Below are 14093 nucleotides of genomic sequence, written 5' to 3'. Positions count from 1 at the left end.
CAATGCACCATATCGGCGCTTATATGCGAACGTCATCCGCAGCGTGTATACAGAATTTCAGCTCAGTCGGTTGAATATTTCTGCTTCAAATTGGGTTGCAAGATTTGACCTCAACATACATACAAACATACATACATACATACATTGCAAGTTAGTAAAAACCATGTCAAAATAGCTTTTTTTACTTGTGTTTCTTTATCCTGTCAACAGTCACTTTACCCTGCAGAGTGATGGCAGGATAAAGTTACACAGGGTGTAGTGAAAATCCGATTAACTAGATATTATCTCCGAAACTGTTGATAATACAACTGTCATAATTTTAATATAAATAGTTATACTTCAATACAACATTAAAATGTTATTGGTAAAAAAACTGCCGTATTAATATTTTAAAATAATCATGCCAGAATAAAGTGGACATACCTGTTACAAACTCCGAACGTCACACTTTGAAAACTTCTAACCACAAGACCGCAGCACCTCACACACAAACCTTTACACCGGCGGCTAGAACCATACTGGCTACGTGTTTTACGTATATTAGGGCCTCAATAAGACTTTCTGTGTGTAAGTTACAATTTATCTTAGGTACCTACCTATAAATTACATAATCCTAATACCTCCTGTTATTACCTAGGTTTTAAACGTATCTCTTCTGCTGTGTGTTTTCACAGCCACTACTTATTTTCTAGGTAATTATAGGTATATTAGCTATAGAAGTACTTGCGAGTTGGATACCTAAAGGTATTTATTAATTTATTTACCTCTATTTAAAGTTTATTGCACAATTGGAAAAAAAAAGTACAAATGGCGGACTTAATGCCTTAAGGCATTTTCTACCAGTCAACCATAGGGCCAAACAGAAATTCGCGAATGTGGGTGCAGTGAGAAATAGTACATTTCGTTATAAGTGCGAGAAGTATGTCATTACTTCACGAGTCCCGAGACATTTTGCCACGAGCGGCACGCGAGTGGCAAATCTCGGGACGGGAGAGTGTGACGAACGACGTTTTTTAATACAGTTGCGAAAAAACACTACTACTTTTACTTACAACGAAATAAAACAATCCGAACTATCAATTTTCCCATGGACATTGACGGATTATTTGACAATCCAAAGGCGTATTTTTGAAGCTTTTAAACTTGCGTGCATATTTTCGAGTTTGCTATTCATCTAACATAATTTATTTCATTGGGTGCCATAAAAACATAAACATTTACGATTTGGGACGATTGTTTAATGTACAACTACATTTTAATTTAATCGATCCATTTATGCCCCGACGTATTGCAAATAACGTAAAATAATTATGACAAATCGCGTAACATATTGAGGTTTTTTGAACGTGCATTAAGTTAAAACATGGTAGACGCCTCTACTTTGACAGTAGAAGACGCGTTTCGTTCCAATCATGTTCTGTTTACACGACTCATTTTTCCGACCGATTTTTCAAAGTATAAACCATTTTATAAATTATGTTTAGTATGACTAAAAGTAAACAATTACATATGAAATATTAACGTTTTAAATATTAATCACTTAATAGTATGTTTATAGTTTTATTCTGTCTTAGTAAACTAGACTAATATGAAAACAGCTCGGTAAGTAGTCGTAAAATGGAACGTATATACTTTTTACGCACTAGTTCGTAAAATACAACTTCTCACACGCTAAACAGCCAAAAAACGGGCACTTTTTGAGCAACTGTATTAAAAAATAAATTATAGTATAGGTCTCGATATTACATATCGCGTATTGTTCCCAGGTTCTAAGCATTCCCTAGGTATCAATAAACGGGTCTGGGATGATGGCCATATAAAATATTGGCCCTACATGATTTTCGCGTTATACCGAAATTTTTACGAGTCTCTGGGGAAAACAACGAGTTTTATACATTATGTTATTGAAATAACTGTCTGAAAAATATGTAGCTAACATCAACGAAGTTCAATATACTCAGTACGTTGATTTTTATATGTTCGTCTTAAATGCGGTTAACATTTGTTTAATTTGGTTTTATACACATTTTCATGAAGTGAAATGTAACAATTTCTTTTGAGAAAATAAAATTTCTTTAAGCATAATATTAAGGTTTTATGTTTATTTCAATATCAATTGGTAGCTTGTTTTTAGTTTTGTTTTTAGGTTTAATTTTAGTTTTAATGTTATAGTTTTAATTGTTTAGTCATATTTTTAGTGTACCTATATCTCTCTCTACCTGTTTTTGCTATCCTAAATTTAGTTTGTAAATAAATTAAAACTATATCAATTTTCAGTTACGTAAATGTTTTATTATGAGTATTACTAGCTTTTACCCGCGGCTTCGCCCGCGTAATAAAAGTATTCATTAAGATTTTCATTTGGATCCGTAGGGACCGTAGGTTTCTCTGTAGGTATATTTATCTGCGATTATTTCGATTGCACATAATACTTTTGCTTGCAATGATTGTAGAAATATTACACATCGACCACAGCGTAGGTAATTCTATATACGCTGGGGAAACCTTTATAAACATCCCACATAGCCCGTATTTCGACACTATGATCGGTGGGTAAAAAGTACTTTTTTCTATTATCCCTTACAATTTTTTACATTTTGCTTATACTTATCGCAAACGTAATCTTCAAGCAAGCAAACAACGATCGTCTTAGAGCACATTGATTGTAAGAGACCGCCGACCGATTATCCGTATCCCTCTAACGATACCCATATTATCCGTATCCGTATCCGTATCCGTATCCGTATCCGTATCCGTATCCGTATCGCTATCGCTAACGCTATCGCTATCGCTAACGCTATCGCTATCGCTATCGCTATCGCTATCGCTATCGCTATCGCTATCGCTATCCCTATCGCTATCCCTATCGTTATCCCTATCGCTATCCCTATCGCTTTCCCTATCGCTATCCCTATCGCTATCCCTATCCCTATCCCTATCCCTTATCAAGATGTTTAATGATATAACACTTTAAGTTCTCGCGCTTTGTACACATATTTAAAGTCACATACAGGTCGAACGCGATTAATTAACATTATTTTTACCTTTTTTCCCAACGTTTCGGCCAGGTTGCACTAGCCGTGGTCGCGGAAGACTGACGTCGCAGCAAAATGTCACCGGAGATGTAAACAACACAAAACTACCCGATATTAATTTATATAAATGTTCGGGGTAGACAAATAAATATAATCTACCCGCTTTTAGTTAATGTTTATTTCCCACCATGTTTATTTTAAAGGTAAAAATAATGTTAATTAATCGCGTTCGACCTGTATGTGACTTTAAAAATATGTTTAATGATTTCTTATCAAGTGCTAAAATATAAAGTTTCATGGTTTTATCATTTAAAATTAAGAAATCCCATACAAACTTTCAATCTCTTTTTCAACCCCTTCATCCCTTTTTTTCGAAATAAAAAGTAGCCTATGTTCTGTCTCAGGGTCTAAAGATTGTCTGTTCCAAATTTCATCAAAATCGGTTGCGTGGTTTAAGCGGGAAAGCGTAACAGACAGACAGACAGACAGACAGAGTTACTTTCGCATTTATAATATTAGTATGGAGTATGGATGGATAGTATGGATGACATTGGCTCAACTTCAGTGTGACCTTCTGTGTGTTTCATATTTTTTATTCATAACACGTTCTCACGAAGTCCGTTATAGCAAACTCTTAAATAATTCACTAATCCCTACACAACCGACATGAAAGTAACAACATGAATCATCTTGAAGGTCGGCGAAAGGCGGAGTTTTCAATAAATATAATGAGTCGACTACTTCACGGCGTCGCGTGATATGGCAGCTACTTCGGGCTCCACCTAGGGATTGCAATATGGCGGACCGAATCCGGCACTTCATCGGAGTTACCGTATCTGATTAAAGTCACCCGATCCGGAAAAAATAGACATAACCAGAAAAAAATTCAAATTATGCATTTTCGATGACGTAAAGACGACAAATGGAAGATAGTATGAGTTAAACAAAAAAAAATATTTTTAAGAAAAAAAACCACCGCTTTTGGGGTTCTGGTGAAAGGTACCTACTTGCGAATGTTGGATTATGTAGAAATGTCTAGGTCATTTTTAAAACTGCATTTAATATAAATCTTTGATTTTTTGATGAAAACACAAATTTAATGAATATACGTACCTATACCGTTAAGGTTTGAGGAGTTTCCTCAATTCCTAATGAATCCGATATCCGATTACATATATAAGAAATCAAGCTTGACAGAATTTGACTTGAAAACTCAGTAAGCATAACAAAGAGAAAAAATCTCCTAACAAATAAATGTCACTATTTTGAACTTAAATGCATGCTGTTATTATAAAAATATGAAAGTCACTATAAGTGTGCCATTCAGATTTGAAGAGTTCCGTTCTGACCATCATCAGCAGTTCCACTGCACCAAATATCACTGTTCCGTATGTAAATGTATGCTGTTCTTATAAAAACACAAAAATCACCATAATGTATGCCTTTCAGATTTGAGGATTTCCCTCGATTTCTCCAGGATCCCATCATCAAAACTGGGTTCTGATAAAAATGGGACCAATCTGTATGCATATATATACATTCAATATTTTTTTTTCAAAATCGGTCCAGTTACGACGGAGATATCGTGGAACAAACATAAAAAAATACAGACGAATTGAGAACCACCTTCCTTGAGATTTGGGTGCGGCGATTAAAAAGAAAAGAGACGTTACAGATTTAAGATTTATCAACAAGTATTTACCTTAAATATTTTAGAGGAAAAATGGAAAAATTCACACATCCGGCGGTTCTTATGTAAATAATATCGCTTGCAGACGTTTTTGCATGACAAAAAACAACAATTTAAGTACCTCACATTTTTTTACGGTGAGATTTATAATGTTTTATTTTATTATTAAAAAGTTAAAAACAAAAACTAGAAACATCAGTAATTGTTTTGACATGCCTATAGAAAATCGGATCCGGTCAAGATGGATCAGGCCGGAATACTACTAAAATACAGCCGGATCCGGCCAAATTGAAGGCCAATCCCTAGCACCGAGAATAACGAGGTGCTCACAACATGGCAAGAGCAGCCCTTCTCAATGTGACGGCACGCCACCCGAATAAGTAATAAAGGAATTAGTCCAGACACCGGCAGATATGACGCGTGATATTCGTCGTGCCAGCGTTTTTGACATGAGCGAAATTGAAAAATGCTCGGCGTGGGTGTCAGCAAAGTATTGCTGCGAAAATTTTAAAAGAAAAGGAGGATGTCTAATTTCAGTTTGACTCCTGCTTCTGTTTATATTTCTTTTAGTATCACAAAAATTTTACATGTTAAAAAATATTCAAATGACCACAGACTAGGCAAAGGCAAAGACGTGGCCTATGATGAAGTGAGCTCGCCCAGAAGATGCCTGTGTGCGTAGCCGAATGCACAAACGCTTCAACGTTTGGGCACTCGGCTGTGCACACTGTTCACCCCTAGAGTTGGTATTACCGAAACAATTTTTTCAGTACAGATGGTGTTTTTTTACGCACTAGTGCGAGAAGTGGTTCATTATATGCCAGGTCGAAACTTCGGAGGCTCATCTGTACTGAAAAACGTCGTACGATACACGTGCGAAAAGGAAATTCGTAACTCGTGTCGATTTAAAACACTCCCTTCGGTCGTGTTTTAATTTATCGCCACTCGTTTCGAACTTCCTTTTTTACGCACTTGTATCGTAATGTACTATTTCAGTACAGATGGTGTTTTTTTACGCACTAGTGCGAGAAGTGGATCATTATATGCCTGGTCGAAACTTCGGAGGGCCATCTGTACTGAAAAACGTCGTACGATACACGTGCGAAAGGAAATTCGTAACTCGTGTCGATTCCCTTCGGTCGTGTTTTAATTTATCGCTACTCGTTTCGAACTTCCTTTTTTTCACACTAGTATCGTAATGTACTATTTTAAGTTAACCCAAAAGATAATAATTCATAAGTCTTGATTGAAACTCAAAATTGTCACGGACAATTAATGAGCTCTCAATTCTTTCCTCGATCCAATTTGACGAGAACGTTTCCGAAATAGCCAATATTGAGACAGTCTTAAATAAAACATTAAGCACAATGACAAAATTCGGTGTCTTTTTACAGAATGGAAGGGAAATAAATGAAAAACGCAATTAAGTATCCTCGCTCACGGAATCTTAAAGGAAAACGATGAAATTTAAAGTTAGTTAACAGCTTTTAACGTAAACGCTTTCTCCTGTGTTTATGTAAATAATGAAAGTGAGCGGCAAGCTGCCTGCTGGCTTTCAGTTTGAATTTATACGATTGCTACACATCCGGTCACTGTTGCTACAAACCAGAAAAAAAACGTAGGACACAATTAAGATACCTAGTAAATTAATTGATTGGTACAGGTAAATAATAAGTACATTTCGCTACTAGTGCGGAAAAGAGGAAATCCGAAACGAGTGGCGATAAATTAAACCACGACCGAAGGGTGTGTGTAAATCGACACGAGTTACGAATTCCTTCTTCGCATGTGTATCGTACGACGTTTTACAGTGCATATGGCTATTTCAATTATTGACATAGTTGCGTAATGGTAATGAGCTAATTATTTAACTAGTGCCGAAAGATTGCGCCATATTTACTGTAATAGTACAGTACGATACAATAACGAATACTATAAAATTATGTGCAACTTATGTAGGTATTCACATGTGTTACCTATACATCATTTTACAATACCAATTATATGGTCCATTAGAATGTCGTAGAACCTACGTAATGTGCTTGTTAAAACACCTGGTGTTGTAAAGGAGCACCAGATAAATAATAATCACGCATAAACAACTGTATATATGAATATGAATAAAAATGTTTTTGGTATACTTTATAAGAATGCTTTTACAAGGAACATTTTTTTGTATTTTCTACTCGTACACAAGAAATGTGTCTCTGTTCTGCTGCAAATGATCACCATTTATCTCTAGAGACCTCGAAAGCCTCGGATTTCCCCCGGAATAGTTGGCTAGATGATCAGAATGTACATTTTTATTTATAGCAACTCGCAAATTTATACTAAATGCTTAAAAGCTATTTAAATAATTTCATGATGTGTGTTTGATTGCACTTATTAAACAAACATGGTATGGCCAGTAACTATCAGGAGTTATTTTCGAGTTTATATAGTGACAGGGAATTGAGGGAATTACTTGCTTTCGGATTAACGGTTAAACGTGCGACTTGAAATCCGAAGGTCATTATTTCGCACCCCGACTCCTACCGATCTGATTTATCCGTAACGTTACCTCACACATATAGCAGCGAAGAAATTCAACATGAATTTCTCCACCCGCTTCAGACCAGAGATGGGACTAACTAAGGTCAATTCCTGTCGTGCATGAAACGTGATGTTTAGCAGTGTAACGTGTACAAGCTGCCTTGCTACTCGCCAAATATGTGGTTGGTGCATTCGCTCGCTTCCGAGCATGACAAAGCATGTAAATACATAGGCAGCATCTGAACCAGGGCTGTAACGGAGCTCTGCTTCTGCTTCCGTTTCTGCGGAACCTCCGTTTTGTTTTACACATCCGCTTCGGTTCCGGTTCTGTTATTTTTCAAACGGAAGTTATAGCGGATGTCGAAACCTAGAGCGACGGTGGGACATGAGCGGCGTACATCAAAGACAAACAAAGGTTTATACCTGTCATTCGCTCATCTCTCCGCTGCCACGTGCTGCGATACTAAATATCAATCGCTTCATTCGATTGCGCGCCAATATTTTGTCCTGTCCACCTACTTAGTTCTGTAGCGAGTGAACAACTATTCAGTGGCACAAGGCTTATATCTACAATGCCCTTAGAAGCAGACTGCAGGAAGATAAAGCTGTCAAGATTTTGTTTATTAAATACAATTTACCTACTTACTTCTTTTAGAATCACTCCATTTAATTTAAAAATTTAATTGTGTGCTAACAATTACACATAATTATAACTTTAACTTAGTTTTGGATTATATTATACTTACCTAACGGGTAACTTTTCTTTTCGTTTCTAAAACCTTTTACGACATGAATTTCCTATAAGCAAATCACACTCGGCCAGGAGAAGATCTGCGCTGTTGGTACCCGCGCATAGACTTCAGAAGTCAGGGAAGTCACTAAGGGTAAGGGATAGGTGCCAAAATATTTAATAAATTACCTGATGTAATAAAAGGCTGTACTGAACGACGCTTCACTCGTGAACTCAAAGCGTTTTGCACAAATAAAGCATACTACTCTGTGAGAGAGTTTCTTGATGAGTAATGTGTCAAAATAAACCTTGGATGAGAGAATTATTATTAACAAATTAAGTTGAGCTTGTCAATTGCATTTTAATTATTAATTTATTTATTATTTTAATTTTTATAATTTAATGTAATGATTTTATTGTGATTTTGAAATACTTAAGATTATTTTACCTAATTGTAAATAGTGTATGAAAGATGAATGTGACGATGTACAATTAATACAAATAAATATATTCTATTCTATATTCTATTCTATTCCATAATTGATTATTCTTATGTGATTTTTAGTGAGTAAATAACTAAACATCTTAAAGTTCAAGGAAATTTTAATTTTTGTATTGTAATGATATAAGATTTTTAAAAGCTAAGTGGGCCTAAAGGCTGATTATTCCAAGCCAGTTTTTAAATTCTTAGTTCGTAAACACCATAAAGTTCTAGGTAAATTAATTAGTTTTGGTTTATGTTATACCTATGTGGTATTTTTTCTTTTCGTTTTTAACATCTATAAGTTCCGATTCTGGTTCCGGTTCCGCTTCTGCTTCTGTTAAACTAAATTCAAAACTTCTGCTTCCGCTTTCGGTTTCGTTAAAAGCACATATCCGTTACATCCCTGCTCTGAACAGTTGGCCTAGCCGAAATAACAATCTTTGACGCTAGACGCCGAACAAAACGCACCGATCTGTCATGCCCATACGGAAGGGCGTTAGAGATAGCTAGCTGCGATAATGATATTATCGTAAGCATTTGTGGATTCGGCTACATACCCTGGGTCCGTTAAGGTAACGTTTTGTTTACGACCCGTCGACCGTCGTTAGCTACGAATTCAAAGGCATCAGAGGTGCTCGATGACTGTGTGTGATATATACGATTGATTAACCTTAACCGTTTGAGGTAACCTTGTTGATAATTAACCAAACCTTTCCCCTTATCTCAAACGGCTTATCTACGTTGAAGGGTTCAAGTAAGCGTATAGTTACATGTCTGTTTGTTAGTGTCTGTTTGTTTGTCAGTCCTTCACGGCAAACGGAGCGACGAATTGTCGTGATTTTTTAAGTGGAGATACTTGAAGGGACGAAGAGTGACATAGGCTATTTTTTGTCTCTTTCTAACGCGAGCGAAGCCGCGGGCTACAGAGTACATTCAATAAATCGTTTTAGTACACTGAGAGAAAAAACAACCTGTTTTCATGTTCGTTCAACAAGTTTTTTGGTTAAAATAGCGCCTACGTGCTCTTTGGTTCAAACAACAAGTTAGATTTTGTTAAGTGTAACTAGGTAATACATTGTACAAGTTACTTGTCATTTCAATCAACAATATATTTTAATCAACTAATCGATTTTATAAAAGCAACATGACTCATATTGTTTCAAACATAAATGTTTGGCTGATTCAATCAAATATCTTTTACAAATTTGATCTTGTTGTTCATACAAATTCGACTTGTATCATCGATATTGTGATTTATTCCGTTTACTAAAATACTTTTGTTTCAAACGGATAAACCCGCAACAAGTCGACGCGCGACGTACCTGACAATTTACAACTTATTTATCTAACTGCCCGTGTGGTGACGGGTTAAGAATTTCACCACCCCCTTTCTTCCCGTGGGTGTCGTAGAAGTCGACTGTGGGATATGGGTTAAATTGTGGCGTAGGCGAGAGGCTGGCAACCTGTCACTGCACTGTCACAATATTGTTTTCTTTCCACCCCTTTTTGCCAAGAGTGGCACTGTAACTTGAGTAGTTCATGTGCTCTGCCTACCCCTTTATGGGATACAGGCGTGATTGTATGTATGTATGTTATCTAACTGAAATAAATACGATCTTATGTATTCTGTGTAGGCGAACTTTTCTTGTTCAAATCGGGGAAATTATTGCAAAAAGGCCAGGTCAGAAGTACTTGAAACCGACGAGCGTGTATGAGAAACGTTATGAAAGTGTGTGAAGCGAAAGTGATTTGTCAGGATCGTAGTAAATGAAAATCCGTGATCTCTGCCTACCCCTCTGGAAAACAGTCGTGATTGTATGTATGTATGTATGTTATGTATTCTGTATGATAATCATACCTGACATTTACATGAACATGAAACAATATTCTTCCGTCAGTTCTAAAATAACCTCTGTAATACGAATCACTCCCACCATTCCTCGAATTAGTTGAGTTTAAATAATTTCGCAAACAGATGCGAGCTTCTTCCTCATTGACCTTTAAATTCCCGGATTCCGGATTAATGGGCGACTTATCAGCGAACAGCCAATTCCGGGAACCGGCAAATTGGATGCCTTCGAGTCCTCTATCTTCCACTTTTATATTTCTGTTCAATTACTCTCGGACTTATTGTGAACATTGAAAAGCGGGAAAACAGCCTCGTTCTACGTTTTACTTCAAATAGCATTTGCATCTCCCAACACTCTGCGTCAACTTATATTCTTTTAAAAAATATTTCACATAGTTTAATCCTCCAAAAGCAGTAGCAAATTCATGTTTTTTTTTTGAGGGATTAGTAATTACGTATTTCTATACTTTAGTTATTTATTTTCGGTTTTGTTCGGTTGAACACAAGCAGTTCTAATACTATTGAAACATATGGGAGCTTCTTCCTCATTGACGTAGTGAGCGACTTATCAGCGAACAGTCAATTCCCGGAACCGGCAAATTGGATGGCTTCGAGTCCTGTGTCGTCCGCTTTTATATTTCTGTTCAATTACTCTTGGACTTATTGAAATGCAGGAAAACGGCCTCGCTCTGCGTTTTACTCGAGTAATAACATTTAACTTGTTCGTGTTCGCCTCTTGCGGCATCTTCGGCTTCATCAGACATCAGCTTATTTTATATTCAAAAATGTTTCCTTCGTTTGTTCGAAGAAAAATTCCGGCATTTTAGTTTTTTTTTTTTCAATCCAAAACTTATTATATTGTTTTGAAAAAGTGATTGTCTAGAACAACGTGTCTGAACATGTAGCTAATAGATTAGAATGAAGGAATAAGTATAATTATTACTTTAGCCACTGACAATCATATTAATCATGTAACATTTCGTTGAAGGAAACCGTTTCACACATTTTCCGGCAAATGCGAGATAGGATGTAAAACTGTACAATTTACGCGCAATTTAATCCGTTGAAGCAGATTTATTAAAAACAATAAAAACGTAATTGCGGCACCTATAAATAAAAGCTAAATGTGTCGTGTGCCTGACACTGTCGAGTCTGGGACACGACACTAGTGACAAGAAGGTCAATAGCGTATGCAAATATCACGTACTTACGACCTTCCTCCAACATTAACAGAAATAGTACGTGTTCCCGACCCCAAGGAAGGGCTTAGAGATCTCATTCAATATTTCTAAACCTGCTATGCTAGTGGGAAATATACAGATACACGTAGAAACCGCAGGAAAAACGGAGAATTGTGTTATACGAGTATCTAGGTACACTTAAATCAAGTTTCAGGGTTTTTATCACGGTATTAACTTTTTTATTCTATTATACAAATATATAGTACATTACGATACAAGTGCGTAAAAAAGGAAGTTCGAAACGAGTGGCGATAAATTAAAACACGACCGAAGGGAGTGTTTTAAATCGACACGAGTTACGAATTTCCTTTTCGCACGTGTATCGAACGACGTTTTTCAGTACAGATGGACCTCCGAAGTTTCGACCTGACATATAATGAACCACTTCTCGCACTAGTGCGTAAAAAAAACACCATCTGTATTGAAAAATCATTTAAGAGTAGATATGTAAGAAATAGGCCACAAAGGCACTTTTACACTTTTTTTGCACTAGATTGAAAATTGAATTAAAATTACAATTGATAATATTATTTCTAACTAAAGTATAAATAAATCTGTGTTTATTAAAATTTAAGAATGTGTATTTATTTATTGCTATTTATAAATCTATCATCTATCAGACCAAAAACGACGGGGTGTCTGTCTGTCTGTCTGTTTGTCTGTCTGTATGTGTGTGTGTCTGTCTGTGGCATCGAAGTTCCCGAACGGATGAACCGATTTCGATTAACTTTTTTTGTCTGAAAGCTGAGTTAGTCGGGAGTGTTCTTAGCCATGTATCATGAAAATCGGTCTACTATGTCGCAGTCGGGGTTTTTTTCAAAATTTTAATTTTGTGGTTAGGTTACAATAAAAATAATGTTATAGTAAGTTTAAGGCGTGGTTAATTTATGTAGGTATATATTATGTATGTTGCATACGACTACAAGTACCTACTACACTATTTATATTTTACTTATATTATGCTTACTAAAACTTGAAAACTTCTTCATAATAACAAATCGTCCTGAAAGCTCCATTTTCAAAACATAAAAAGTATCCGTTACCGCTTCAGACTTCCCTCCCATTTCTTCATAAACTTTGTAATCAACAAATCATAAAAACGTTACGACATTACGAAAATTCTCGACATTTCAAACACGTGCTTAAGTGTCTCTAGATAACAAATAACGTAGCTAGCGACAGAACAAACTTTACTCACGCTTCGTTCCGATCCGTATAAAGCACTTATCACTTCCACTTATCACCTCAGTCACTTATAACTATAGTTTTGTAAGTTGTAAGTTTGGAGAAGTGCTACGGGCTACGCGCGTAGCGGTCTACGGCCGGCGCGGGACTGTAGCGGGCGCTACGGCCAAAGAGTTGGGAAGGCTGGCAACCCTGATCGATCAAGGGTGCGCTCTGTTTGTCAACGTGTTTTAAAATAATATATCCTGAAAGGCACTGCACTGATGATTTTTATGTAGATAATGTAGATATATGTTTGACGTCCGGTCTGGCGCAGTCGGTAGTGACCCTGCCTGCTACGCCGCGGTCCCGGGTTCGAATCCCGGTAAGGGCATTTATTTGTGTGATGAGCACAGATATTTGTTCCTGAGTCATGGATGTTTTCTATGTATATAAGTATTTATATATTATATATATATCGTTGTCTGAGTAGCCTTCTTGAGCTTACCGTATGTAAGAATGTCCTATAATATTTATTTATTTATTTATATAAGTATTAAATGTTACTGTTTAATTTTTTCATATTTAACTTCCGTATGTACGCCTTTTTTATCGACGATAATTCAAAGTTAGGGATATAATATTTCATATAATAAGTAAGTAGAAACAATAACCCTAACTGGGATTAACTTTTCTGACTTCAAGTTTCAAACGTAAAGGGGAGGATTAAAAAGGGATTTATTAATAACCTAACCACAAAATTAAAATTTTAGAAAAACCTCCGACCGCGACATAGTAAACCGATTTTCATGAAACATGGCTAAGAACACTCCTGACTAACTCAGCTTTCAGACAAAAAAAAACTAAATCTAAATCGGTTCATCCGTTCGGGAGCTACGATGCCACAGACAGACACGTCAAACTTATAACACCCCGTCGTTTTTGCGTCGGGGGTTAAAAACGGACACATCTGTAGTCAATAATGTAAAACCACCTATTTAAAAACTTTATTCAGAGTCTTTTATTTCAATTCCTACAAACGAAAATCCGACTAATTCTAAACTAGCGAAGTTAAAAGGAGAATCATCTAAACTGAGACGGTTGCAAAAATATCTAAAAGGCATTTTATAGATTAGTGCACAAATACTTTTTCAGAATTTAAAAATGTGGTACACATTATTAACCACATCACGTTTCACGTATAATTTATCGTATGTAGGTACAATGAGTTATACTAGATCATACGAGAATAAAATTGGGTATAATTTAGTCCATGTTATAATTAAGAGTTATCTAAGTATGAATAAGAATTTATGAGCCTGGAGAGGATTTGTTAAAATATTTTTACGTTTCATCGAACTGCAGTTT

The 14093-nt window shown here is 36.1% G+C and overlaps 1 protein-coding gene across 1 annotated transcript in view; it reads right to left on the bottom strand.

The window, feature by feature from the left end:
- LOC125226565 (atrial natriuretic peptide receptor 2-like) overlaps positions 1–12868 on the bottom strand; it is a 93106-nt gene extending 80238 nt beyond the window's left edge. Inside the window, exon 1 of the mRNA XM_048130569.1 lies at positions 12760–12868. The gene's annotated coding sequence lies outside the window, so the exon portion shown is untranslated. The remainder of the gene's footprint in view (positions 1–12759) is intronic.
- Between the last annotated feature and the right edge of the window lie 1225 nt (positions 12869–14093).

Source organism: Leguminivora glycinivorella, chromosome 1 (assembly GCF_023078275.1).
Source record: "Leguminivora glycinivorella isolate SPB_JAAS2020 chromosome 1, LegGlyc_1.1, whole genome shotgun sequence".
Classification (NCBI taxonomy): domain Eukaryota; kingdom Metazoa; phylum Arthropoda; class Insecta; order Lepidoptera; family Tortricidae; genus Leguminivora; species Leguminivora glycinivorella.
This window is presented reverse-complemented; position numbering and strand designations above follow the sequence as displayed.